At 37.8% G+C, this 5198-nt stretch overlaps 1 pseudogene; it reads left to right on the top strand.

The window, feature by feature from the left end:
- The first annotated feature begins 455 nt into the window (after positions 1 to 455).
- On the top strand, positions 456 to 4332 carry LOC122658658 (annotated as a pseudogene).
- The last annotated feature ends 866 nt before the right edge of the window (positions 4333 to 5198 follow it).

Here is a 5198-nt window from a genome sequence, read left to right as displayed (position 1 = left end):
TGCGGATATAGCACTATCCAAGTCGAATCCGATCCGTTTACAGCCCTACAACTAACTACGTGGGTGATGATGTGGTGGACTTCTCCTTCTTTACCCCCCCAAAAAAAAAAATGATGGACTTCTCCTTCACAGGCATTTCATATGACAAGAAAATTAAAGATAAACATATAGGGTGCTAGCATATCATGGATCTTTATCCCCTCAACAGGTTGTGTAGCTAGTGGAGGAGATAAGAGTAGTTAAGCTCAATTATAACGTCAAGTCCTTATCACTGATTTCAGCCATGAAAGAAGTTGATAAACAAAGAAGAGAGTATAAACAAAGATGAGAAATGCATCACTCGCAAAGGAAAGACTGAGATCCTATCAGTTTTGTTGTTTTGCCTCTTCTTCTCCTCCTCCTCCTCCTCCTCCTCCAGACTTCATTACTATTTCCACTTCTGAACAAATAGAAAGAGAGAAAAAAGAATAGTTCATTCATGGACGACACAGCAAGACTTCCTCCTCTTAGCCCTCTTTCGCAATACATCAACAGTTCAACTCTCTCGATTGCCAATATAATGGTGATCGAGTTGGAATCCCCAATTGAAAAGTCTAAGATGGTTGAGTTCCTTTTCCAAGTCTTCATACCCATCAACGATCGCTTCTCCTCCATCATCATCACCGACGAAAAGGGTGTGCAGAGGTGGAAAAAGGTTGAGAATATTTCCATTGAAGACCATGTCTTCTTTCCAACTTTCCCTTCTTCCGGTCAAACCTTGGAAGACTACGACTCTCTTCTTGACACTTACGTGTCAAAGATAGCAATGGAACCAACCTCAGGGTCTTCGTCCTCCATGGGAAGTCCATGGCTTCATGTACCCAACCAGTAATGCGAAGGGGACAGTTGTGTTTAAGCTGAGCCATGCCATTGGAGATGGTTACTCACTCATGAGTGCACTGTTTACCATTTATAAGAGAGAAGATGATCCTTCTCTTCCGGTGACTTTCCCGGAATTTAAACCTAGACCCATCGGAGGAGGAGGGTTAACAAGGTGGTCTAGAATGAAGAGTTTTGTTTCGATGTGGGTTAATACCATCACAGATTCTGGTTTGAGCTTGTTGCAGGCTACCTTGTTGGTAGATGACAAGACTGTGATCCGCTCGGGGAAGGTTGGGGTGGAGTTTCAACCCATTTCCATCTCTTCTGTTACCTTTTCTCTCGATCAAATACGCCATGTCCAGGACAAGGTTGGAGGAGTAAGTCTTCTTACTGTTACACTACGTACTTCAAGTTACTTACTCTCATTTTTTCATTTCTTCATTTTTATTCTTCATTTCTCTTACTTTACTTACACTTTGTGAGGACCTCTATTAATTTTTCCTACTCTGTTTTGTAAGGATCTATGTAAGCGACCCCATTTAATTAGTTGGAAAAAGACTGAATTGTTATTGTTGTTGTTGTTGTTCTACTCAGTGCTTTATAATTAAATCCAAAATCGACTCATTGGGTCGAGTTAGGCTCACCCATGCAGTGACTCCCACGGAGTAAGTATAAATAAATTAAAAAAAAAAGAAAAAAAAATCTTATTCTAATCAAGGTTGATAAAAATAAGTGGTAACCCTATTTTTTCTGTCTTTTATTTTATAGGGTAAATTCGTTATTTGATATGCCTGCTCAAAAAAATGCTCAAATTTTAATAATGACATGATGGTAATTAAGTCACTTTCAAATTATTTTGTAAATCTTTTTTAGCCTCTAGTGTTGGAAACAAGGTTTTCTAACTCCAAGTTGTTTTTCGGAAAAACTTGATGACTCAGCCTTGTCCAACTTGATCAAGTCGAGTCACAATTATTTCTTATTTTTTAATGTAATAAATATGTATAAATTAATAAAAAAAAATACAAAAAAAAACTATGAGAAAACCAGAAAATATCAAAGAATCGCAAATCAAAGAAGAGAGATGAGAAGTTGAGGGTCTCTCTCTCTCTCTCTCTCTCTCTCTCTCTCTCTCTCTCTCTCTCTCTCTCTCTTGTGTGTGTGTGTGTGTGATTAAGGGTGTCAATTGGTTCGATTTCATTTCAAGATTAAGAATGCAGAAATTAAAATTGAACCACACCGAGAAGAGGAACACATTCTAAACATTAAAAAGGAATATAATTTATCATTCACATCGATTGAAATATTAAAAAATAATAATAATAATTTTACCCGATTCCATATTTGGTTTGAAACAGAGAAATTTGATTCGGTTCAACAATTTAAACTATGAAATTGAGAAAATATTCCAGCTTTTGAAACCAAAACTGAATCGATTTACTTTGATTGGATTCGATTTTTAAATTTGAAACAGACAACTGTGACTGAAGTGATGACTGGGGTGATATCGTACGCCATCCAACTCTACATGCAGCGAACTGGGAAGGTGTCTATTAACTCTAATGGTGCCGCACGCATGACTGCGTCGGTGGCTGTGAATGCGAGGATGTTGAGAGGGTTTAAGAGCATTGCAGAGATGCTAAAAGCCCACATTTGGGGGAATCACTTCAGCGTATTGCACGTATCACTTGCTTCCACATCTTTTCAGGATCTCAACAACGTTGATCCCTTGGAGTTCATCATCAAAACCAAGGATGAGCTGAGGCGGAAAAGGAATTCATTGTCTCTCTACTTCACTGCCAAGATATGGAACATGATTAGCAGCATCAAAGGCCCAGAGGTTTGGAATCTAGATTTCTTAATTTTCTACTTTGTTTCTTAATATATAAATTTAGAAGAAGAAAAAGGATTAATAAGCATTTTAATTAATTAATGGAGATCGATCGAGTACTTGGCAATATATGTAGGTTGCAGCAGGGTACTTCCATGCCATCTTCAAGAACACAAGCATCACAATATCTAATTTGATTGGTCCTTCACAGAAAATGGTGATAGCAGATCATCCTATCACCAGTTTCTACTTTACTTGCACGGGCATTCCTCAGGTACGTTATCTCGTTGTCTCTCCATGTATGTACCGATCTTTATCCTCTCAATTTGTCTGCCCGTACTTGACATCAAGTGCATCTATTGTACATCTATTCTTCCCACAATAATGTTAGTTAAATTCAAATTTGGTGGGCATATGGCCCAATCACACCCTTATATACATTGGTGATTGAGCTCCGTACGTGTAGAAAAATGTGAACATAAAACGATATAGAAAATAATGGAAATCGCAAAACAAACAACCACACAATGCATACAGGGATTTACGTGGTTCGACAAGATTACCTACATCAATGTAAGATGAGATCTGCTTCACTAGAGAATAGGGTTACTACAGTCGCTCATCCTCAAACCTCTCTCAAATTGATTAGAGATCGAGAAAGAACTCTAGCTACAAATATATAACGAAAACCCTACACATGTAGTTTACCGAAATACCCATATAACCCTAAAAAAATTTGCTTAAGGGCCCAATAATGAAGATAACATACAAGATGAGCCGATTACTCTAGGCCTTGAGGCCTCGGACTTTTGACCCTATGGCCTCTTAACAGACCTTCGAAATCAGCCCACTAAAGTAAGCAACGGAATACAAGACGTCATACCCCAACATTTTGGTCCAAATAAGGGTTACCATGTGCATGGCAAGATTAGCTCTACAAATGGAATATACTACATGCATGTAGAGAAGTCCAATAATACATGATGGGCTTTAAGATTGAGTTGGACTTCAAAGTTGACATGCAGCTGATCTAAATGTTGACCTATATATCTATCCAAGAATCAGAGTGGCTTAAGTCTTTCCATTAGTCACCTAAGCAAATAAATAGTTTCCATTGTTGATCTCTCTAGCAAACACATTTATGTTTCTTTTTTGGCCTAGAAATAGAAATTACTATGCGTTATCAAACACATTTTTTTGACTAGAAATTTGGCCCAGTAACAGAATCCAAAAAAGTTATTTCTAGAATAGAAACATGGCCTAGAAACTGAAGTGTTTTCATCTAATCCGATTTGGAGTGCCTAAGCATTACATATATTAATTATCTCATTTTCTAAAACAAGTCTGATAGTTATTATCCTATCACTCACTAACCCTTTTAACATCGATCGATCTTTATTTACTATTCTCCCATGCATGATCATTAAATGTATTTTCAAAATGATTATTATATAAAATGTACATTTGATTTTTCAGAGTCTGATATTCACTATTGTGAGTTATATGGGAAAGCTGAAGGTGGTGGTGAGAACAGAGAGGGAGTTTATCAATTCCCGAGTATTTGTTTCATGCATGAAAGATGCCTTCCAAAAGATTTCTCAAGCGGCTGATCATGGAATTTAAGGATCCTAGAAACTCATGAATTGCAGCAATCTATAACTTGCACACCTTGCCAGATGGTTCCAAGTTATATTATTGGGTAGTACTTCAGTTTCTTGATTTGTAATCTTTAAATGTTTGGAACCTATATCCCCTACTAAAAAACTAAAATAAGGTTGGGCTGGGCTGGGTTAGGGTTGAGTCTCTGGTTGGGCCAAGCTCAGCCCAAGTTCGATTTTTATGCAAGCTAAAGGCTGAATTGAATATATGTTTACTAGTGCAGATGTGGGTAAGTGCTTCTTCATTAGTTTTGATGGTCAATCCTTTGAAACTATATATAATCTATAAGTGTTATGAGTTCAAATCTTGCCTCCTCCCCCACCTTTGTGAATATATATAGCTAGTTATATATGTCTTTGGGATAAGCTTAGGCCTGGTTTTTGAAAACCCAGGCCCAATCTGATGTTGTCAATGCGTGGTCCAAGCTTGGGCTGGGAAATTTAAATTCTCAACCAAAGCCCAGCCCGTCTAAGCTCCGTCCAACTCGATCCAAATAAGTTAGCCCAAAAGATAAAAGGGTAACTTCATTATGGGGCAAAACGGAAACATCAACCCTCTCAAGGGTTGGGCTGGGAAATTTAAATTCTCAACCAAAGCCCAGCCCGTCTAAGCTACATCCAACTCGGCCCAAATAAGTTAGCCCAAAGGACAAAAGGATAACTTCATTAAAGGACAAAACGGTAACATCAACCCTCTCAAGGGTTGTATGGTCAATAAAAATCTCATTGCATTTAGTTCACCATTTTCCAAGTGGTAAAATAGAACTTCGAAAAATCTAGAACCATAGGAGAATGCACAGTGGGTGTGCATTAATGGGACATTTGCTATCAGGTGAAGTTTTGAAAGATAC

The sequence above is a fragment of the Telopea speciosissima genome, chromosome 4 (genome assembly GCF_018873765.1).
Source record: "Telopea speciosissima isolate NSW1024214 ecotype Mountain lineage chromosome 4, Tspe_v1, whole genome shotgun sequence".
Classification (NCBI taxonomy): domain Eukaryota; kingdom Viridiplantae; phylum Streptophyta; class Magnoliopsida; order Proteales; family Proteaceae; genus Telopea; species Telopea speciosissima.
Note: the sequence above shows the minus strand (reverse complement) of the source record. Positions and strands in the feature narration are given on the sequence as shown.